The 25,568-nt window shown below is 39.2% G+C and overlaps 1 long non-coding RNA gene across 2 annotated transcripts in view; it reads right to left on the reverse strand.

Moving 5' to 3' along the window:
- Positions 1 to 25,568, reverse strand: part of LOC136867424 (uncharacterized) — an 800,122-nt gene that overhangs the window by 319,729 nt on the left and 454,825 nt on the right. Inside the window, exon 3 of one of the 2 annotated variants that reach the window (XR_011017985.1) lies at positions 1,759 to 1,941. The exons of the other annotated variant lie outside the window; for it this stretch is intronic. This is a non-coding gene — a long non-coding RNA (uncharacterized lncRNA). The remainder of the gene's footprint in view (positions 1 to 1,758; positions 1,942 to 25,568) is intronic. 2 annotated transcript variants of the gene reach the window in all.

Consider the following 25,568-nt stretch of genomic DNA (forward strand, 5'->3'; position numbering starts at 1 on the left):
ATCTCTACCGCCTCAAGGGCAGTGTCCTGGAGCGTGAGACAATGGGTAGGGGGATACAACTGGGGAGGATGCCCAGGCTGCCTCACCTGCTATACTGAACTTAGGCCTTGCTGGGGGATTGGAAGATTGGAAGGGATAAACAAGGAAGAGGGAAGGAAGCGGCCGTGGCCTTAAGTTAGGTACCATCCCGGCATTTGCCTAGAGGAGAAGTGGGAAACCACGGAAAACCACTTCCAGGATGGCTGAGGTGGAAATCTAACCCACCTCTACTCAGTTCACTTCCCGAGGCTGAGTAAACCCCGTTCCAGCCCTCGTACTACTTTTCAAATTTCGTACCACCTCCAGGGTTGGCAGCTAATCACACTAACCACTACGCCACAGGGGCGGACTTCCATAAATTTAAGGGATCATATTCAGTGATTGTTTTAGGTCATGAACATCCTCCCCCTACTCCTGACATTTCACAGTCTGTACGAAGTAATCCTACTGATTGTTCGTAAACACTCTTCACATCATTACGTAGTCTCACTGTCGGGAAATTATACGAAGTCTTAAACCTCGTAGAACATGACAAAGCAACCTATTTCAGTCACACATTCCTTCATCTTTCTTGGCCGTATATGTACCCATAAAACTCACTCAGGGTTGGCCCGTCTGATTCGGAGAGATCTAGCAGCCTCAGCACTTCATTTCGATGTTGTCATAGGACGTCCTCTGCCATTATTCGGTTCTTCGATGGCAAGAGCTTTCTGTACTACATGATGTTCGTCACGTCTTTTGACGTAGAGAGTGATGAAGAGAGTGATGCCCGCCCACCATCGCAGCATCCACATCCATGTAACATGCATTCGATGATCATGTTTGTCTGTCTTGTCCAACATTCGGAGCCGTACAAGAGGGCAGGACGAATAGTGGATTTGTACACTTTGACCTTAAACTTGATTGACACTCGCTTATCATGCAAAACACCAGTGAGGAACCACCATTTCGTCCAATCAACACTAATGCGGTCCTTAACATCTGCGTCGATATTACCATCCGTCACACCTTTCAAAATGATAAATAAAGCTTGATACAACTTATCATAGAAGACGAGATACTCGCAGAGGGAATCGTTGACGCGAGCAGAGAAGACTATTCTTCTTGTATGTAGCACCTCCGGTAGTAGTTCAAAGTCCACGATACAATAAATCAGATACGAGAAACACAAAATAAGAAAATAGACTTCATGATGTTCGTCAACCTAAGAGAAGACAGCACCAAAAAGAGTTCTGCCTTTAAAAGGAATGTTGTATAAAATGTGATAGAGGAGTATTTTTAAATTTGAAATTAGAACCTTTCTCAATTCCCCCCCCCCCCTCTCTCTCTCTCTCTCTCTACTTGCCTCTCAAATTAATGTGTGTCAGAGTCTTTATATTTTTATAAAGTTTTGGTGGATCACAAGTGGTTTTTCGTCCTACGAACCGCTTCAAAACCAGACAGAGGTAGTCAGTGTCTGGAAAGTGTAAAGAAAACTATTCGACATTCCATGTCAGTAACTTCTCCGGTCACACATGTGGCATTCACCCGACGTAAAAACTTAAGCCTCACATCAATCATTATAGTTCCGGTTTTTCTCCCATCAAGCAGAATAAAACAAGACTTAGAAATTGATAGAGAGGCAATCTAAGTGGCATCTAATTATAATGCCTGCAAAAATCATCTGAGGCTAGCAATGTTGTAGCACTTGCACTGTAAGAAGTAAGCTATTGAACTTACCGGATGATGGTCCTTGTATTCTTCAAAGCAGACTCTTCTGCAATCAAAACACTGCATCCGGCAATTCGGAGAAATTTGAAAGCAGCTTGATAAGGCTACTTCCGGTATATTTTTTGACTCTTTCGTCACATCATTCGGGATATCCAAAAGTACTCGTTATCTTCTTTCCAGTGCTCTGTTCACCTGAGAAAAGAGAAAAAGTCGTAAGGTGACATATCAGAAGAATATGGGGGGATGTAGTTAGCTGATACTTCGTATTCCTCAACAAATTCCTGATCCGACAGAACAGAGTGTTGTAATGAAGTAACGAGCAATAAAATCTGTTTTATATACATATGCGCAGTAATCACTATACTTGTGATTACCAGGTCACATGTACCGGTAGCCTATGTAATTAACACGTGTCAGTACATATGTATTGTACGGCATAAGCATGAATGGCAAATGTGTACAGAATGTTGATAAATATTTCCATTATCACATGACAAAGAGGATAAATAGTCTCAGGTCTAACGCACTGATTCGATCTAGGCCTGCAGGTGATGCCACCAGGAAATCGGACAAGACTCTGTGATATGCTCTCGTTTTGCATTCAGACACAGCGAGCTGGACATACTGAATGAGAACACCACAGTCCCACGGATGGTGGTGATGGTGGTGATGATTATTATAATTTTTAGGGGAAGTACAACTAGACAACCATCCTCTATTAATACTAATAATGTCCGGCTCCATGGCTAAATGACTAGCGTGCTGGCCTTTACTCACAGGGGTCCCGGTTTCGATTCCTGGCAGGGTCGGGATTTTTTAACCATCATTGGTTTATTCCGCTGGCACGGGGCTGGGTGCATGTGCCGTCTTCATCATCATTTCACCCTCATCACGACGTGCAGATCGCCCACGGGAGTCAAATCAAAAGACCTGCACCTGGCGAGCAGAAGTCCTCGGTCACCTGCCGGCACTAAAAGCCACACGCCAATTCAACACTAATAATAAGAGGTCCCTTGATTTCTCCTAGAATAGATCCTCAGTTACCAAAATATCCTTTCACTACCATTTTTATCTTTCCTACGTGTTCGTCTTGACTTCACAATTTTGTAAGTTGTAATGGTTTTTCTGTTCTCTCTGATTATAAAAATCTCATTTGCTGCTCCTTTTTATTTCACTATTGTAATATGACTATTAACAAACAATCTTCTTTTCTTCATTGTAACAGAGATCTTCTCACACTTTTCGTACAGCTCTTCATTTTGTTTCAGGTGGATTATGGACTCACTTGCTGTTAACTTTTTGTGTCCCTGGATCTCTATTAAAAACGTCTTCCAGTTCTCTCTACTAATATTATTAATACTTATTTGCTTTACATGAATTTAGACATTTACGATGAGCTTATACCGACGGTATTAAACGTGTTGGCAGCACTGATTCTCTGAAGAGGAACGTGTTCCTTCTTATCGCCAGGCTGGAGTTCGTGGGCGCAGTACAGTTCGCGCTCGTCTTCGTTACGATAATGAAGATGAGAGGTGGTATTACGTGGGTGTAACCCATTGCGTCTGGCTTAAAGGATACACTCTTGTTGTTATGTTTACAATACTAAAAGGATAATTTGGGAAAATCCTAGAGAGACTCATGAGTAATGGTTGTCTGACAAACTACCAATTGTATTATATCGACGATTAGGCTACAAGATAAACAGCTCAAATGAGGATTTACTTGCGACGCACTCAGTCCACTTCGAGCGAAATACACAGCTTAGCAGAAACTACGAGAGAAAAGCGTACAGTAATCATTTAAAAAGCCATTACAAAGCTAGATCATTGGATATTTTGTTTCAAAGTAGTATCAAGTGCTCGCCAAGGGATTGCAATAACATTCTGATTAGCAGAAAGCTCAGGTCCACATTAAAGCACTCTTCTGTCTTTATTTTTGTTATAGACAGTTCAAGTTTTCTCTGTCAGCAATGTAGGAGTTGATTTTGTTACTATGAAAACCAAATAGTGTCCAATTTCTTACTCTTGATATTAGCACTTCTGTTAAAAAACAACAAATGGCTTGAGGTACATCTGCACTGCTGTCTTGTTCTCTTTATTTTGTTTATAAAATTCACACATGAAACTTAAATTTACTCGGAATTGCATATTTTTAAATTGTATTATATTCATAATAAATATGTAGTTATGTATGCAGCTGAAACCCACTCCCTAAATGCCAATAAAGGTCTCCTTGAAGAACTGTAGAAAAAACAGCGGAGAATAATTAGGGAAATCATGGGATCCAACAAGAAACATGGCATCCACCAAAAATGATCGAACAAAGAAGTCTACAACATAATAGAGAAAATTACAGACAAGATCCGCCAAAGACGGGAACAAGTGTATGGTCACCACAAAGGAATGGATGGTAACATGCTGACCAAACAGATCTTTCACTTATTTGATTGAAAACGAAAAACTACGGTGCCTTAGGTTTAGAAATGTCAAATAATACATTCAAGTGCTAGTGATCAAACCGGAAGATGCCTTTGATAGAAGTATTTTCTGAAAGAAGATAGTGACAGTCGGGCTAAACCGAGATAAACAACCGAAAAGAAAAGAAGACACGGTGTCCCTTGGATAAATGAATGCAAGCAAGACCACTCAGAAATAATGAGATAATTCTGGGCTCAAAAGTAACACGATTGAACATTGTCCTCGATGTCCCAAGCGAATAAATAATAATAATAATAATAATAATAATAATAATAATAATAATAATAATAATAATAATAATAATAATAATATCTAATCTAACTGACGGAGCATTCTCCATAGCGACATGGAATAATTTAATATAACTTCCTTACAAAATTATTTCGTTTTTGGAATAGATTCCGAGTTAACAAAAAATACTTGCCATATAATCCATTGGAAGTGCTTCGCAGAATAATTGCTATCATGAAAAAGCCTCAACTTTCGCTTCGGGAGAATCAAATAATAATAATGGCGTGTTGCTTCCGGAGAGGACTGGTGCAGGTATTTTGATTTGACGCCCGTAGGCGTCCTGCGCGTCGTGATGCGGATGAAATGATGATGAAGACGGCATGTACACCCAGTCTCCGTACCAGGGGAATCAACCAATTATGGTTAAGATTCCAAAACCTGCCGGAAATTGAACCCGGAACCCGGAACCCGGAACCCCTGTGACCAAAGCCCAGGTCGCTAACCGTTTAGCCATGGAGCCGGACATCAAATTATTATAAATATCGATGGCCTAGACTGAATACCTCGTATCTCACAAAGTTCATCCTACCCATTATTTTCCTTAAGACTGGTCACGCCTCCCAGCCACACATGGATATGCAGTCCATCAGAACAAACTTCGTTGTGTTATTTTTTTCTATGCCGACGTGTGAAGGAAAATGAACCTTACCGTACCATACTATAGGAAAGTATGTTTGCTTGACGTATTTAGTATCTCCTAGAGTATAACTTTTATAAGGTCAAATATTTTGTATCACGAATTTCGTGACGCATATGTTTGGGTGACCCATCAGGCATAACACATAGCAAAGCAAAGTCATCTCCATACAGGCCATGAAGGCCCTTGGAGGGGTGGAAATAAAGGCTTCTACTGTCGGTAACCTCGGCACTTGATGGGCAGAGTGGTTAGCTCTACGCCCGGCCGTCGTTGCCCCCAGGGCCCTGTTTCATAAAACATCTTTCACTAATATTATTAGTAAGAAACCAATAATATTAACTAATAATATTAGTATTATGTTTCATAAAATTATTAGTTATTAATATTAGTTATTAGTTTATGAGTCAAAATTATTAGTAGATGCTCCTAATAATATTAGTAAATTGGTTCATAGACAACATGACTAATAAAAGTTACTCATATTATTAGGTTTATTTCCATGAGTGTAGTTTGACTCATAATTCATATTGTTAGTGAAACCAAAGTGAGCGGTATTTTAATAGTTTGGCATAAAATCATGAAGATCACTGAAATAGTCGACTCTGATTCAAATAGTGATAAGGAACGAGTGTAGGTATTCACCGTTCAATAAATGTTACGGCAAACATGTGAATACCGGTACAATGGGAGATTTAGGTTAGATTACGTAACTTTTGAGTATTTGCTTGATAGGATTTGTAGGTAATAGAACGTTCCACTGCAAGGAATGAAACATAACCTTAAAATAGCAGCTTCGCATTGCACTCCACCGGTTGGTAGTGAAACACGGTATCATTGTGTTTCTCTAGTGCAGTTCTGTTCGGACACTCCAAGTATCTTTTAAAATCTTGGCTTATATCACCAGTAAACCAAGATGATGCTGGTGATATTGTTTTAAGAGGAAGTAGGCTACAACTAGGCAACCATCATCTATAACAACACTAATCAGATAGAAAAATGGAAAGGATCCGACAAGTTGAAAAATGAAGGTATCGGCTAAAGAAAGAGAAGGGCCACGAAGGGCGTGAAAATGAAAGACTCTCTCAGCCTCGCAATCTAATACTGTCAGGGTCGGAAAAGAACAAGAGTTGAACAAGGGAGGTCAGAAGGGTAGATGAAAATGAGCCTGGCAGAAGTAAGTTGAAGCAATGGCAGGACTCATCTCAGTGCCCCATGTTCGCCAACACACGCTCCCAAGTTGAGAGCCCTGGGACCCCTTTTAGTCGCCTCTTACGACAGGCAAGGGATACGGTGGCTGTTATTCTACCGCCCCCACCAACAGGGGTAGCAAACAAAGATTTTGCTAGTCCATCTCAGAGATTTTTAAGAGCACATGAAATAAAAAAAGTAAAAGGAACAAGGAGAGTTATAGTGTGCAAAAGGCTGCGAATAGTTGACGCTTTAACTCAATCACTTTCCGCAAAGAAATTTTCTTCTTTCACATTATTTTCACTTCTTTTATCCATTTTCATATGTATTGAAGTCATAACAATGAAAATATCAAGTGAGCCTTTTGAACATTTGGATTAATAGTCGGTTGTAGTCAAGCATTAGTCTACTGCTAGGAACAAACCCAAACCAAGAACATATGCAACAGACCGATTCTAACCTCCATTTGTATCGGCTGACTAATGAACTAATATTATTAGTGAAGATATTTTATTAGTCATGTGTAAATCTTTATGAAACAGAGTTTGGTTAACTAATAATTATTTTTATGAGTTCTAATATTATTAGCTAATATTATTAGTTAGTTTTATGAAACAGGGCCCAGGAATCATTTTTGATGTAGGCTGAGTGAACCTCAGGGCCATGTGCACCTCCTGAAGTGGAAATCTTGTTTCTTAAATTTTAGGACTTCCTGACGGGGAATCGAACACACGTCCTTCCGGGTGAACCGATCACGTCTTTACCGCCTCGGCCAGGCAGCCCCTAATACACACAGCGTGTGTAGTCAAGTACATTTATTCATTTTGTGGAAGCTGCCCATTATGAGTGGTTAAGGAAACCAAGAAATAGACTGAACTCGTAACGCTCACCACCTACCACTCGTATCTGCAGGTCATAGAGTTGGGAAGCTCTAACGGACTGTATGTGGCACGGGTTTCTTTTCTTATCCAGCTGTCGCAGAGCAGGAAATGTAATATTATAGAGAATTGCTATCTCATTTTTAAATTTTTTTTTTTTTTCAGTTTGCTTTACGTTGCATCGATACCGATAGGTCATATGGCCACGATGTAGATGTAACTGTAACATTTTTCCCAACTACAGAATAAAAGTTATTAGCATAAATGAAAGGGGTGGAGACTATCTGCAGAGGAAGATGCCAAGTACTGACTGAATGTAAGCAGTGCAGAAAAATATTCTACACAGGAAATATTTTATATGAACATGAGAATCACCCTTTTACTATGCCTCTATAATTCTGCTCGGAATACTGGTTAATAAATAACGGTATTACTAACGCATTTTCTTGTAAAATACAGAGCGTAGTATGGGGCAGAAATATGGAGCACTGAACAATGCAGTAAATAACTAGATGTGATAGGTTCCGCAAAATAATAATAGATCTACAAGAATGTACAGCTGAAGTGGAGTTAGAATTCTATGTGACGATGTAAGTACACTAACACATATAGTTATAACACCCTCTCCATCGCACAACAGCCTCGAAGGGCTGTGGCCTACCAAGAGACCACTGCTCAGACCAAAGGCCTGCAGATTACGAGGTGTCGTGTGATCAGCACACCAGATCCTCTCGCCCGTTATTCTTGGCTTTCTAGATCGGGGACGCCATGTCACCGATAGATCGCTCCTAAATTGTAATTATGTAGGCTGAGTGGACCTCGAACCAACCCTCAGATGCAGGTAAAAATTCCCTGACCTGGCCAAGAATCCAACCCGGGGCCTCCGGGTACGAGGTAGGCACGCTACCACAACAGGGCGGGGCCGCCATAGCTAGCAAAGTAGTAAACTATTAATCCTCAAGCACACGTGCCAAGTTTCAGAACGCCAACACATGCACGGGGTACATTACATCCCAGATTTTACATTTCTACTAGCAGAAGTACCCGTTCTTCGTATGGGTTATCAGAAACTGGCTTTAGTTACTCATACTATCGGTGCGACTGACTTCATAAGATATTTATACCACTGGTGTATTTATTAAGTACGTAGAAATCATTTGTCATGTTTGGAATTATAGTGTATCTTCTTCTTCTTTTCTTGATGGGGCCTCTAAATAGTTCCTAATTAGCGTCGACCTCTAAGATCTTTTGCTACCATGTTTTTCCTTCAATCCCACATAGATATACTTGCTCCCTTCACAAAGCTGCAGGTTTAGTATAAGTATACTTCCGCTAGATAGTACCACATATTATTGAATGTATTTGTTTAATCCGACATTTCGTAACTATTACAAATGATCAATGAAATACGCGATGCATAAAAGAAACGACTACAATTATCGAGAATTGTAACTCTCTGGGCTTGTCACTCATGTCGCACATCATATAATGAATCTGAGTATAAATGTTGACAATTGGGTACAGTATATGGGTTGTTTTCATAGTTACGATGATCGTAAAAGTGAACAAAAATATCGGCGCTAATAACATCAGTGATCCTACTACTCCATGATTTGATAGAAAGTAGTTTAAACTATAGGTAACAGACTGCGCAAAATGGTGAAACCTAAGCCAGTACGTAAAAACGGAGGCCCGTCGGCAACCGCTGGTCGCTGTAGTACGGAGATCTCCGGGGCTATTATTTTTATACTTCACTCCCTTTCCATCCCCGCCCAAAGGAGTGCTATAGGCGTCTTACACAGCACTTTATTTTTTCCAGATAGTAAGTCATATGGGTAGCAGTTTTGGTTGGCAGCTATGCCCAAAAGTACATGCATAATCTAGCTGCTGTAGAATCCTTGAGCTGACGTTGCCATGGTTACGGCCGTTCGTTTCTTTATCCGATTCCTAGAGCAGGGGTAGTGTGGTTCCAATATCTCCATTACGGTTGATTTTAGGGCCTTAAAACATGGTTTTCGGTCCCGAAGGGTTTACCGAGTTTTGTTCTTAGCGCAAGGGGCTTAAAATGAGCTTTGTCTCGTCCTTGTACAGCAAATTCGATTTCGACTATATTAGCCTATTATTTTAATATTTTTATATCACTCCTCGTCACCCCCCCCCTCGATTTTTTTTAAAAATAAAATGCAGCCCATGTTATTCACTGGCAATGTAGTTTTCTATAGGTGAAGTAATTTTTAAAATCGTTTCAGTAGTTTTTGAGTCTATCCGTTTCAAACAAATATACAATTTTTTCCTCTTTATATATTAGTACAGAAGTACAGATTACATCTCTACGCATACGATTGCCGTCAGGAAGGGCATCCAGCCGTAAAACAGGGTCAAATCCACATGTGCGACACACTTCGCACACGCAAACCCACAGGTGTGGGTAAAGCGATAGAAGAAGAAGATATTCATTTTTAAAATTCAACCGCTTTTTTTATTCTTTTCACCCCTTAAGTGGATTTTCCAAAAAGAGTGTGTTCATTTTTAAAGGAAATTGCAAGTACCAATTTTAAAGTCTGTAACATCTTCATTTTTGAGATATACGTATCATCATATAAATAATTCAACTCCTTCCTCACTTCTTTTCACCCCCCCCCCCCCACCTTAAGTGGATTTTCTGAAAACGAATATTTATGTTCTTTCATTTTTAAAGAAGATTCCAAATATCAATTTTTATGTCTGTAACATGTTATGTTTCTGTGATTTATTGTAGATATTCATCTCAGAGACCCTGAAATCTATGGATTCGAAACTGTTTTTAATTATTTCTATATCTCACTCCCCCCTTTGCTGCCCACCTAAATGGGGGCTGTACTTGTACTTAAAAAATTTCTAGAGTATTACTTTTTAACGCAGCGACCACGAAAACTATGAATTCGACACTATTCTCGATTATTATTATTATTATAACTAACCCCCTGACGCCCTTCCTTAAGGGCGCTAGGGATGGCTTACTCCCCACAGTGATCGTCTCCGGATAGTAAGTAATACGTGTACCAAGTTTGGTTGAAATTGCTCCGGTGGTTTAGGAGGAGATGTGTCATTTACACACACACACTTCCATTTCTATATATAGTAAGATTTTTTATACTCGTACTTCACCGCCTTTCCATCCCCGCCCAAAGGAGTCCAATGAGTGCCTTACACAACAGTATATTTTTTCCAGATATTAAGTCTTATTTGAACCAATTTTGGTTGACAGCTATGCCCAAACGTACATACATAATCTCACTGCTCTAGAATCCTGAAGCTGACGTTGCCATGGTTAGGGCAAATCATTTCTTTATCCGATTCCCAGAGGAGGGGTAGTGTGGTGCCAATATCTCGGTAACGGTTGGTTTTAGGGCCTTAAAACATGGTTTTCGGGCCCGTAGGGCTTACCGAGTATTGTTCTTTGCGTCAAGAGGATTAAATTGAGCTTTGTCTCGTCCTTATACTTCAAATTCGATATTTTGCCCATATTAGCCTATTATTTTTATATTTCTCCCCCGTGCCCCCCACATCGAATTGTTTTGAAAATAAAATACCGCCCATGTTACTCACTGGCAATGTATCTTTCTATAGGTGAAGAAATTTTTAAAATCGGTTCAGTAGTTTTTGAGCCTAATCGTTACAACAAACAAATTTTTCCTCTTTATAATATTAGTATAGATAGATATAGATAAAATTATTTTATATTAATTGTGTGTCTTCGAATAATTGATGTAACTCTCCTTGTCGACTATAATCAAGTCGTACGCTCTGAGACGTTTCTGCGTCAATATAATAAGCAGAAATATGCACAACTTCCGAATAATGTTAAATAATGTGAATGCTAATGCAAAATGCTGTTTAACTTGAATGTCTTAATCATCAGGAATGGTTTTAACAAAATTATTTTGAGAATGTGAATGAATAAATAAAATTAAGGCCTTTAATGTATACATCTATTCTATAATATTTTATCGTAAAGCGCATTAAACTTTACCTATGATGGAACGTGAAGAAGAAGAATTATTGTTGGTCACCAAATTAAAATTTAATTATTTCATACCACTCAGCTATAAATGACTCGTGAGAGAAAATGGAGTTTTCTTACCGCACCAATTTTCATTTATAGATATGGCTGAGAAAAACTGAGATATGTGTATTGACGTAATTGTACGGAAGAATTCAGTTTCCCTGCTGTCACCATTCTTCTACCTTCCCTCATATAATCCTGCAAATTATACAAAATATAGTTAAAAATACGCCAAAGTCTAGTTCAGTGATAAAGATTAAAATACACATAATTCTATGACTGAAAATAGTTTGGAATATAAGAAAAAATTATAATAGGTAATTGATAGCTGAGAATCAAACTAGTCACAAAATATCAACCAACGCGATTCTGTTACACACACGCCCGGGGTTCAATCCACCTCGGTCAAACTGTCATGGCATGCAGTCTTCAACAGGGACGTTGGAAATGGCTGATTTTTTTGGAAACATGTGACGGGGTTGCAGATGGAAAGGTACTGAGAAGCCGAGATGATCAAATAAATATTCATGCCCTTGTGAACAGACATTCAACGGCTGGGCGGGATTACAACTCAGAACGTGCGTTTGAGGATTGAAATGGGGAAACGGGAGGGAAATATTGAATTTGTAGCATACGAACATCAGACGAAACGTCTACATGATGATTACTGGGCAATCAAGGTGAAAAGAATGCTAGACAGAATAGGAATGGGAGACTGTTGCGATAAAGAGATTCAGAAAGAAATAAAGAAGATGAATAAGAAAGTAACTGTTAGAGTTAAATATGTCGAGAAGCAGATGATCATGTCAAAATGTAGGATCAAAAAATTACTAGAATTCTGCAAGAAGTTGACAATAAACAAATACTAACAAATAAGGAAGTAAGAGGTATAGTGTTGTAGTTAATGGGTATCTACAAGAGTAAGATTCAAACAGAGGAACATGACGAGAATCGTTGTTTGTAATGTGGAGAAAAAAAGGTAGAGACCCATCTGTTGAGATTGCTGTGTGTAAGAAGACAGACTCACTTAGGGTCAAATACCCGGGTAGTGAATACAAAGCAAAAATTAAGAGAGAATTCCATAGAGTTGTAAAATTATAAAATATAGAGGGGATCGCACTGGGAAGAACAGCAAACCTTTTTGTGTCTTAAAATAGTGGCAAAATAAAATGAGAGAAAATAAAATAAGCACTAATCTGACCATTGAAGGATAGGATACAGATTTGTCCCAGAAGATGCAACACTGTGTAACATCTAGGTAAAAATGGTGTCAAATTTCCCGATGGGAAAATCGAATGAACAAAGCTATATCTTACGAGTAACTTATATGTCACACGGTCATGGCTATCCACCATCAACGGTAGGTAATTCCTGATGACCGCCAGCCATGAGATATAGCTGCACTGTTGACAGGTTTCACTTCCGTCACACATTTTGTAAGAGACAATATTACAGAAATTTTTGGATGGGTCGCAGTTCTAAGACATATTTATATCAAAAAGTGTCCATTTGTAAAAAGGGTAACGGTTTAAATGCAGTGTGTAAAGTAGTATAGTCGAGCATCAATTATCCCAATAAAGATCAACCGAAATATCGGATTACGGAAAGCCTTGCAGTTGGCAAACTTAAATGCAAGGGCATCATTTGTTTACGAAATTCATATTTAAAATTAGGACAATCGTATCTAGGCCCAGAAATGCGTTAAAGGTGCACACTTTTGAAATTTAGGGTAGCGTCAAATTTTGGAAAAATAAAAGTTTTTCAATATTTAATTGAATCAAAGACTACTTCTGCCGTTTGGATGGGTCGCAGTTCTAAGATTAAACGTAAACGCGTTGTTCTCGGTGTTTTCGAGTAAGTTAAAATAATAGAGCAGTTGGAGAATGATGCTGGTGGATCAAGCTTAGTTGGAAATGTAAAAATACTGGACATAAAAATGAACAGTTATGCCTTTAAAATATTTGCGAGTGTACTTGACAGTGAAGATGGAAGCTTAAAATCCAGTGAGGAAGCTTTTCACTGCCTTCAGACGGCTATGAAGTGGTCAGAACAACCAAAATAATGTGATTCTGTCCAATTGCAATCTTTGAAACGTATATGTGATTTAGCGGCAAGAACACGAGTTTAGATCTAAACCAAAAGAAAATGTATGATTTATTTTCCTAAACTGTAGGCCTAAATTAATGTATTAGTTTTTGTAAGATTATTTGTAAGACGCGTGATAGAAAATATATACGCTTTTGTGTTTAGCATCAATTATTTTCGTAAATGATTGGTTATATGAAAATTCGTTTTTCTGAACACCCCGAGTCTCCAATTCTTCCGAATAATCGGTGCTCTATTTTAATAGACAAACTAATTCTAATTAGAAAAATCAAATGTACAGGGTCATCTGTTTGGGATGTCAGCAAAGTATAACGTTATAGTTATTTCGTTAATGCATATATATCTATGCAATTTTCTGTAATGTACGTGACAATGATGGGCGTTAGCAATGACTCTCTTTGCAACAATAACTTCCGCGAGACAACGCAGCAGTGTAGATCATAGTGCAATCACCAGATGTCAGGTACAGAGGCGGTACAAGTTAGCGCGCGCGCGCTCAGTTCTCATTAGGGATGGGCTGCGAACGGAGTCGCGAAGAGTCGAGACTACTACCTCTGGAACCGACACTCTCGACTCCAGTATCGACTCCACTAATGCAGTAACGCCATCTATCAACTATTGCCGGAACTGCTTGGAATTCTAATTCCACGTTCCTCCCTTGGTAACTAATGATACGATGAATACAAGATGATTATTAGCCAGCAAACATTAAATATTGTTTCGGGATTTAATCATCGTTAGTGTTAATGTTGTAGGTCTATTTTGGCGACGATGATGATAATGATGACGATAATTGTAGTGGTAATAATAATCATACAGTATACTTTTACATAATCGCCAATATTGACATCAACGAGTTCAGCTCCGCGGTGTAGGGGGGGCAACGCGTGCGCCTGTCACCCGACGGTCCCGGGTTCGATTCTCGGCCGGGTTAGGTTTTTGTAATTGTAAATAATTAATACCCCTGGCCTGGGGCATAAAACAGAAAATAAAAAAGAAGCGAGTGCTTAGAGTATGATTTTGCAACAAATATTTTACCAAACATTCTGCGTCATAATAGCCGCCTTCGCAGTCTAGGGAGGCCCCGGGATCGATTCCGGCCAGGTCAGAGATTTTACCTGTATCTCAGGTTTCGTGATCACGTTGAGGTAGAGACCGGGTCTGGAAAGCCAACAATAACGGTCGGGAGGATTCGTCGTGCTGAACACACGTCACCTCATAATCTACTGGCCTTCGAGCTGGGCAGAGGTCACTTGGTAGGCCAAGGCCTACCAGGGTTGTCGCGAAAAGGGGCTAAAGTGTATAATAATACTACTACTACTACTACTACTACTACTACTACTACTACTACTACTAATAATAATAATAATAATAATAATAATAATAATAATAATAATGCAATACCACCACAAAAGCACGCAATAGTGCTTACATCCCTCCATAGAGGGTTGGCGTCAGGAATAGCATCCGGCTGTAAAACAGGGCCAAATCCACATGTGCGACGCAGTTCGCACCCGCGACCCCACAGGTGTAGGAATAGCGGCAGGAAAAGAAAGAAGCAGAAGAAGAAGAAGAAGAAGAATGCAATAAGACTTAACGTGGTCCTTGAATTTTAATGATAACCTACAGCCTGTTTTCCAGCCAATGACTGGGTCAGGAATGGAATGAATGAAGCCCCTATCCTGCGGCGAGGATAGGAATTGAGGCCTGTCGCACTCCTCTGGGGCAATGATGAACGAATGACAGATAAAATGAAATGATGTTGGGGAGTGTTGCTAGAATGGAAGATGACAGGGAAAACCGGAGTACCCGGAGTAAAACAAATCTCACGTGGAGTGACCGGAATTTGAACCACGGAATCCAGCGGTGAGAGCCACGGAGGATTTTAATGGTGTAATCTATGTTCGAATTATGTTAGAGGATTTACGCATATTAGATTTGTTTTCATCGTTCATGTGTAATTCATAATGATTTACCATCGATATATGTTTATCAATTTCCTGATCACGACAAATAAAGACGTGAAATTAAATGTCCGTAATCTGCTATGCGGATACTTTTTGACATGACACGTTTAATTTTATTTCAAGTACACCATTACGCTCCTGCACTGGTCGAATGCCCTCTAACATTTCATTTATTTTCTCTGTTGCTGTTTATTCTCTTCTTGAATATCTGTACAGATTTTGGAAAAGGATCAAACACTACCCCTGGTAAACTGTTCCACTTCTTCACGCCCTTCCCAATGAATGAAAATTTACCCCAATCGCTTCTGCTAAAATTTCTTCTAATTTTGTACTTGTGGTCGGTTATGCCATTATAATTATTTTCCAACTGAAGCCTCTCACGGATTTCTCTCCATGCTTCTTCTCCTGTTTAGGCTCTATATAATGCTATAAGTCTAGTTTTCTCCCTTCTCTTACTTAACGTTTTCCACACAAGTTCCTTTAACATTTCTGATACACTACTCTTTCTCCTGAAATCCCCTGTTACAAATCTTGCTGCTTTCCTCTGCACTAAATCTAGTTCTTTTATAAGGTGTTCTTGGTGAGGATTCCAAACACTGTTTGCATTTTCCAATAAGGGACGAACCATACTTAAGTAACTTTTCCTTTATTTCTTTGTTGCATCCTTTAAGTAGCCTCATTATGACATGTAACGATCTGTATGCTTTCCCAACAATGTCATCAACATGACCCTTCCAATGTAAATTACTTTCAAATCTCACACCTAAGTATTTGCACTTGCCATCTTTTGGGATAACTACCTCATCCAAAGTATATTCAAATTCAGTTTTAAAGCTCCTGTTTGTAAATGTTGTAACAGTTGATTTGCCTCCTTTAACCTTCATATTATTTTCTTCAACCCATTCTTGGATACTCTCAAGGTCCCTTTGTAATTCTGAACAATCCTCAATGTTATTTATTTCCCTCCAAACAATTATGTCATCTGCATACAATCTTATTTTCGATGTTATATAGTTCCCTAAATCATTTGCGTATTTTAAGAAAAATAACGGACCGATTATACTACCCTGTGCAATTTCCTTCCAAACTTTCTCTTCCTGTGATATATTATTTCCCACTTTGACTTTCTGAACCCTGGAATTTAGAAATGTTCTTATCCTACGTATAACCCTTACGTCCAATCCTATTCCCTCCAATTTCTTTAATAATATTCCATGTTCCACTCTATAACAGGATTTGGAAAGATCTATGGGTATGCAATCTAACTGGCCTCCTGAATCCAACTGCTCTGATATGTCCTGCTGAAATCCTACCAGTTGTGCCACACAAGAAAATGTCTTTCTAAATCCATACTGGCTCCTCATGAATCAATTTTTATCATCATATATCCCTCTGTTGTATTTTGCTATTAAACTCTCCAGTATTTTACAAACTATACTGATCAGGCTGATTGGTCTGTAGTTCTCTGGTTTCCTTTTATCACCCTTTCCTTTATAAATTGGTATTATTATAGATTCCTTCCATTCCGTTGGTATTACACTTATTTATGACATAGTCAAAGAGAAATTTTAAATAAGGCACTATGTACCACACCATTGTCTTTAATACTACCTCCCCAGTAATTTGATCACTTCCTGCCGCTTTTCCTTGCTGAAGCAGTTGGATTTCTCTGAAAATATCTTCATTTGTGAATGAGAAACTTCTTGTTTCTCTATGTGTCTCTCCCTCCCTATCTTTTGTTAGGGTTTCCAACTCCCGACAATCTTCTACTGAATCTCTGAATTCCCTGCTAAATAGATTTTCTTTCTCAGTATCTGTTAAATATTGTTCACCCCCATCTCCCACCATTGTGAGAATTTGGATTCCTTTTCCTTTTTGATTCCTAATACATGAAAACAGCTTTTTCCATTTCCATTTGTGGTCATTACCCTGTTGAATTATGCCATTTTGCTTCTTTTTTCACTCTATTCAGTTCCCTCATTAACTGTTTTCTAGTTTCTCTATTCTCCCTACCCTCTTTGATTTTCCTGTTTACTATTCTACATTTTCTTTTTAATTTCCTTATTTCCCTTGTATAATAAACAGGGTCTGAGGTCATTTTACCCTTCTTAACAGGTACAAATCTCTTCTCTCCTTCCCAAATGATTCCTTTAAATTTAGCCCAAAGTATATCCACATTAGTCCCTTCACTTATCCAACAACTGAATTGTGATTTAAGGTAAGTCCCAAATTCATCAACTTTAGTTTTTCTGTATATTTTCTTGTCTTGTGTGACCCTCTTATTAAGCATTTTTGGTATGAGTCCTACATCCATTATTACAGCCTTATGGTCACCTATTCCTTCAATTACCTCAGTTTTATCAACAATTTCCCATGGTTTAACCAAGAATACATCTAGCAAGTTATTGAGACGAGTCGGTTCTTGTACTACTTGTGAAAATCCTCCCTCCCAAATTAACTTATTTGCCAGTTTCTGTTCATGGGCTTCACTTGCAGCTACATTCCATTTAACTTCAGGCAAGTTTAGATCTCCCCCAATTATTACCATATCATTATTGTTTTTATGAGTATAATCTATTAATTTCTCAAATATTTCCATGTCTCTTTCCTCTCTTCCAGGCCTGTATGTTCCTATAATTCCCACCTCCTTCATATTATCACAAACTAATTTTATCCCTAACATTTCATCCCTTTCATCGGTAAACCATTCATGTGAACAATAAGTTTCCTTCACCAGAATAAACACCCCCCCCCCCTTCCCATTGTATCTCCTCGGTCTCTACGATAGACTGTATACCCTTCTGGAAATACTTATTACACACCGCTTCTCTCATCCACGATTCCACTCCTATCACCACATCAGTCTCATAGGATTCCATCAATGTATCAAATTTTAATTGTTTATTTACTACACTCTGACAGTTTACCAAGAGCAATCTCAGACCCCCTTCCTCCCTAAAACTTGACTGTTGCAATTGGGTAACGTTTGACTCATGAGTTGAGAACTTCCCTGGAACCCAGATCCTTGTACATAGATCTTGATTTAAGGATCTGGGTTTTCTGGCAAGTTTCCCTGTAAGTGCCAGTTTCAGTAGTGACATCTTCTGATTACTGTCCCAACTTCCTGCAGAAGCACTTTCACGTTTTGTAGGATAGATAGAGTTCATAAAGGCGCTTCTTTTGAATGCGCGGAGTTGAGGTATACCTCGCGGTATAATAATAATAATAATAATAATAATAATAATAATAATAATAATAATAATAATAATAATAATAATAATAATACCGCGAGGTATACCCGCCCCGTACATCCAAATGAAGCGCCTTGAAGAATGCCATTTGATCTGTGAAGTTCGCAACAATTAGCGAAAGAAGTTTGGACTTTTCTCTGCAGATGTCTCTACCAAGAAAACTTATGTTATGCCCTCTAGTGTGAAGAGGAACAATTAAAATCCTAAAGTAATTTTTATTTTAAGGTTTACTACACTGAGTTGATTATTTTTTGTTTTTAGTATGTTAAAGTTTACAACACTTCTACCTCTTTCATCCAACTTCAAATATTGACCAATAGGAAATTTTGTATATGTATTTCTCCACCAGTAATATTCATCTTGTACCTATTTTATTACCCAATAGAAATTGGGGGTGTGTCCGGCCTTAGTCCAGAGTTTTCTGGATCATTCCTTTCGGGTATAAAAGCTGGCATATTTTTCGACCTGGGGGTCTTATTCATCACTCCAGTTTAGTGTGTGTGTAGTTATTAAGGAGGCGGGGGCCTCGTCCATCATCAAGCAGTCCAGCAGCTAACGGTAATGGCAGTCCTATAGAAATGATAGTCTTTGAAAGCTAGCTCGAGGAGAAGGTTTCTAAACTTTACTATTGTAACTGTAATTTTTTAGAATGTAACTTTCAAACTAGTCAAAAGAACTTAGCCGAAATTCGGGAATAGAGAGAGTGACACCCTCTCGCGTTCCCTATCAACTTGACTTTGAGGTAACTATGACTCTGTAACCGTTTTCTGTCTGTAGCCCATGTAAATTAAATTTTCTCCACCTATTCACCCCAGTAGTATAGGCTTAGCCTCTGTAACTTAGGGCCACTAGCCCAAATAGGGTTTTAATCATTTAATTGGAAATTTCTAGGAGTGCAATTGTTCGCATCCACTTAATTTTGATATTTGGCCACTAATTGAACACGTTGTATTTCCGCAAAGGCTTGGTAGAATGGGTACCTTATAACCCTGTGTCATTTCTTTTATGTAAAAAGGTAGACTGTTGAGCACTTAAGACAGTGCCAACACTTGGAATTTTAAAATGTTGGTTGAGCCTTTGATAGGCCTGGATATTTCTGGAAATGGATTCCTAAATGTAAAATTTATAGAGCACAGACACTCTTTCTATTCATATATTAGGGTAAATATTGAATGATGCCTTTGGAAGGCCGTAACATTGTAAGTTTTGGAGAGTGTTCTCCTACTGTAAGTAATTTTGTAGAGCAGATGGTGCTCTTGAAACATTATGTATTTTGAATACTCTGTCTCCTTGTGTAGTAAAAGAAATTGGGAGGTTCGCTTTTTTTTCTTTTTTTTTTTTTTGAAGGGAGCCGCAGAGATCATGAATAATTAGGGGGCTTCAAGCTCAAAGCTTTGTTACTCGATTTTCTAAAAGTTGTTCAATTAGCTTGTAAGTAAAATTTAGTACCTGAAATTTGTAAAGCTTTATTTCTTAATAAACGAAAAGAAAAAAAAAAGACGAGAGGGAAATATAACCATAAATTTAAATGTATTAATCAACCTCTGATTGTCGTATCTTAACCCATTTATTCCCGCACCTTCTTTCACCTCTGTAAACCAAAGAAATCCCGTATCACTAATAATAACATACATACATACATACATAATCATTAAAAACTGTTATGCCTTTCAGCGTTCAGTCTGCAAGCCTCTGAGAATTTACTAAACATCGCCACAATCCTCGATTTGCAACTAGTGTTGTGGCCTCATTTAGTTCTATACCTCTTATCTTTAAATCGTTAGAAACCAAGTCTAACCATCGTCGTCTTGGTCTCCCTCTACTTCTCTTACGCTCCATAACAGAGTCCATTATTCTCCTAGGTAACCTATCCTCCTCCATTCGCCTCACATGACCACACCACCGAAGCCGGTTTATGCGTACAGCTTAATCCATCGAGATCATTCCTAAATTAGCCTTTATCTCCTCATTCCGAGTACCCTCCTGCCATTGTTCCCACTTGTTTGTACCAGCAATCATTCTCGCTACTTTCATGTCTGTTACTTCTAACTTATGAATAAGATATCCTGAGTCCACCCAGCTTTCGCTTCCGTAAAGCAAAGTTGGTCTGAAAACAGACCGATGTAAAGATAGTTTCGTCTGGGAGCTGACTTCCTTCTTACAGAATACTGCTGATCGCAACTACGAGCTCACTGCATTAGCTTTACTACACCTTGATTCAATCTCACTTACTATATGACCATCCTGGGAGAACACACAACCTAAATACTTGAAATTATCTACCTGTTCTAGCTTGGTATCACCAATCTGACATTCAATTCTGTTGAATTTCTTACCTACTGACATCAATTTAGTCTTCGAGAGGCTAATTTTCATACTATACTCATTGCACCTATTTTCAAATTCCAAGATATTAGACTGCAGGCTTTCGGCACAATCTGCCATTAAGACCAAGTCGTCAGCATAGACCAAACTGTTTACTGCATTTCCACCTAACTGAATCCCTCCCTGCCATTTTATACCTTTCAGCAGATGATCCATGTAAACTACAAACAGCAAAGGTGAAAGATTACAGCCTTGTCTAATTCCTGTAAGTACCCTGGACCAAGAACTCATTCTACCATCAATTCTCACTGAAGCCCAATTGTCAACATAAATGGCTTTGATTGATTTTAATAATCTACCTTTAATTCCATAGTCCCCCAGTATGGCGAACATCTTTTCCCTCGGTACCCTGCCATATGCTTTCTCTAGATCTACGAAACATAAACACAACTGCCTATTCCTCTCGTAGCATTTTTCAATTACCTGGCGCATACTGAAAATCTGATCCTGACAGCCTCTCTGTGGTCTGAAACCACACTGGTTTTCATCCAACTTCCTCTCAACGACTGATCGCACCCTCCCTTCCAGGATGCCAGTGAATACTTTGCCTGGTATACGAATCAATGAGGTACCTCGATAGTTGTTGCAATTCTTCCTGTTCCCTTGCTTATAGATAGGTGCAATTACTGTTTTTGTCCAATCTAAAGGTACCTTACCAACACTCCACGCTAATTTTACTACTCTATGAAGCCATTTCATCCCTGCCTTCCCACTATACTTCACCATTTCAGGTCTAATTTCATCTATTGCTGCTGCTTTATGATAATGGATTTTATTTACCATCCTTTCCACTTCCTCAAGCGTAATTTCACCAACATCATTTTCCTCCTCCCCATGAGCTTGGCTGTTCGCAACACCACCAGGATGACCTCCTTTTACATTGAGAAGATTTTCAAAATATTCCCTCCACCTCTCCAGTGATTCCCTGGGATCTATTATGAGTTCACCTGATTTACTGAAAACACTGTTCATTTCCTTTTTCCCTCCCTTCCTAAGATTCTTTATTACTGTCCAGAAAGGTTTCCCTCCTTCTTGACCTAGCCTTTCCAGGTTATTACCAAAATCATCCCATGACTTCTTTTTGGATTCAACAACTATTTGTTTCGCTCTGTTTCTTTCATCTACGTACAAATTCTTGTCTGCCTCGGCCCTTGTTTGGAGCCATTTCTGATAAGACTTCTTTTTACGTTTACAAGCTGGTCTCTCTTCATCATTCCACCAAGATGTTCACCTTTTCCCATCTTTACATACAGTTGTTCCTAGGCATTCCCTTGCTGTTTCTACTACAGCATCCCTGTATACCACCCATGCACTTTCTATATCCTGAACCTGCTTACTGTCTACTGTTCGAAACTTCTCACTAATCATATCCATGTACTTCTGTCTAATTTACTCGTCCTGGAGATTTTCTACACATTCGTTTGCAGAAATATTTCACTTTCTCTACCCTTGGCCTAGAGATACTTAGTTCACTACAGATCAGATAGTGGTCTGTATCATCGAAAAATCCCCGGAAAACTCGTACATTCGTAACAGATATCCTGAATTCCAAGTCGGTTACAATATATTCTATTATGGATCTGGTACCCCTAGCCTCCCATGTGTAGCGGTGAGTAGCCTTATTTTTGAAGAATGTATTCGTAACTGATAAACCCACACTAGCACAGAAGTCCAGCAAACACTTCCCATTCCCATTAGCTTCCATATCTTCCCCACATTTACCGATCATCTTTTCGTATCCTTCAGTTCTATTCCCAAATCTCGCATTGAAGTCGCCCATTAGCACTATTCCTTCCTGTTGACCCTGGCCACGATGTCACTCAATGCCTCATAAAACTTGTCAATTTCATCCTGCACCCTCACATGGTGAATACACGGGCACAATTTTAGTCCTAATTCCTCCAACTGACAAATCTACCCACATCATTCGCTCATTTACGTGCCTAACAGAAACTATGTTGCGTGCAATGGTATTCCTAATAAAGAGCCCTACCCCAGACTCTGCCCTTCCTTTTCTAACACCCGTCAAGCACACTTTATAATCTCCTATCTCTTCCTCATTATCTCCCCTTACCCGAATATCACTTACTCCTAGCACATCCAGATGCATCCTCTTTGCTGACTCAGCCAGTTCTACTTTCTTTCTTCCATAAGCCCCATTAATATTGATAGCTCCCCATCGAATTCCATTTCGTTTGCCAAGTTGTTTCCAAGGAGTCCCTCGCCTGTCAAATGGGAGTGGGACTCCATTACTCCCATAGGTCCGAGACTTGCTTAAAGTGTTCTGAGCTCGGTAAATTCATGAAGAAGGATGCTGCCCTACTTGTACATAGTCCAAGTGAGGATCTCTCCTCTAACGGGTTATGGACCACCGGTGAATTGTATAGTCCTAGCCGCCTGAGCACAAGGTGGGCCACGACTCAGAATATGTCCGAGATGCCCACTCCCATTCCATAGCAACTGGTATCCCGTCTCTCAGGACCACTTACTAGGCCACTCATCCGTTGCCCATGGTTCACGAACTAGGACGTGACTACACTAACCCACAAACATAACCATCAATAATAATAATAATAATAATAATAATAATAATAATAATAATAATAATAATAATAATAATAATAACTCCGAATGACAGAAGTAGGCCTACTAATGGCAGGAATGTCGCGATTAAGAGAAGACAAGAAATTTGAGAGAAATGTTTTTCGCAAGATAATGGGTTCAAAAATCGTTGATGGCCAGTATAGGTTGTCGGGAAGGGGAGAATTATACCAGGAAAGGGAAAAATTAAGTCAATAAAGAAAAGAGGACTCAAATTTTTTGAAGATTTCTTTAGAGTGGACGACAAGAGGCTGACATAGAGACCAAAAATTTCTGACAAATGGTTCAGGGATATAAGAAAGGATCTTGAGCAGTCTGGATTAAATCGGGAAGATATCCTAAACCGAACAAAGTATAAATCAATGATCGACTGCTTCAGAGGCTTCCATGACGAACAAAAACGAACAGGGGATGGACAGAGGAAAGAAGACAGACTGCCAGAGGAATGCCAAGATTTTCGGCTGCAAAAATACATATGTGTGATTGTTACTTAACGTGGTCTTAAATGTCCGTAGACGAATATAATATAATAAAATAATAATAATAATAATAATAATAATAATGATAATGAATATTTATATTTGTTTTACAATTGGCTTTATTCCCTTAGCATTTGAAGGTGTCTTTTCACCTGGAGTGTTAGTCGGACGCTACCCGTTGTCCTTCTGGGCAGCTAACAGATATGGAATATAACGTAGTACTAATTAACAGACATATTTCAATTCAGGGTGATTCGTACATCTGATATGATATTATCTCTTCTCGGGCGATGGATATGTGCTCTACTGTCCGGAGGGTTTCAGAACTATCCATTATGGAATTGTATTAATTTGGGAGTTTGTATCTCGAGGTTCATTAGCCGCTGTCTCTGGGTAATACTTGGCTCTTGGACCTATTCCATTTTCCCCTCCCCCTCCCCCCCCCCCCGAGTAATACACAGCGGCTATTCGGAACAAGTGACCGGGCAGGCCGCTATCTCCAGGGGCAAATAACTCCATGCAAATGGGTTACTAGAACTCAGCAGGGTTGGATGGCAATAACTGACACACTGACTTTCATCTACTTCCAACGATCTCTTATTCTCCAATGTGCGGTTTCTGATACCTTGAAATTTTATACTGTAGTACTTGTGGTTGACCGGTCTGTCATATAGAATGTGCAAATTTATTCTCCTCATTCTTCTTTTTTTTTTTTTTTTTGTAATTTTTTGGACTTGTATTATAGTGCTACGACCAATTATGTTGTCTGCTTTTGTTTTGTTTTTCACTGACAAATTAGTCTCTTGAAGAATGAATGAAGTAGATATAAGCGTTTGTACTGATCATTGTGAGTTTATATATTGCTAAATCTCATTTGTGTGATGATACAAACGTGCGTTATTAGTTGTATACAGCGAAGGAATAGCACAAGGTTAATGAGGTGTTGTGTCCTCTCTATTGATACACCGCGGTTTTTTCACTTGAACAGACATGTTTGACTTGAATAGTATATACTATATTTAATTTAATTATGAATTTAACAATATGAATTACAGATTTACAGGTTTAGGTTATAAGGCGTGGTAAAAACGTTTCCGTTTGAGGGCGTTGCTGCAACAAACATGCAACGTAGCGCGAATCCGATGCGAGTATATAATCACTGACATGTAGGCAAAAGGATTAGTGTGACAATCGTGTCGTGCCAAGGTGCGAGCGTTAAATGCGGGCACTGAACTAAGCCGACGTGATTATCAAATGCGTCCAAACAGGACCAACGTGGTGTTATTCTGTTCTTGAATGACAAGCACCGGTGGACATCCAGCGGAAAATGAAGACTGCATACGGGGCGGCATGTCTGTCGAAAACCACCGTTGTGGAATGGTGCTCCAAGTTCCGTGCGGGTCGCGTTTCTACATGAGACGCCGGCCGATCTGGGAGACCAGCCTCATCCACTACGGACAACAAAATGCGGGTGGTGAATGAGGCGATTAGGGCGGATCGGCGCATAACCATTC

This window comes from Anabrus simplex, chromosome 3 (assembly GCF_040414725.1).
Source record: "Anabrus simplex isolate iqAnaSimp1 chromosome 3, ASM4041472v1, whole genome shotgun sequence".
In the NCBI taxonomy this organism is placed as follows: domain Eukaryota; kingdom Metazoa; phylum Arthropoda; class Insecta; order Orthoptera; family Tettigoniidae; genus Anabrus; species Anabrus simplex.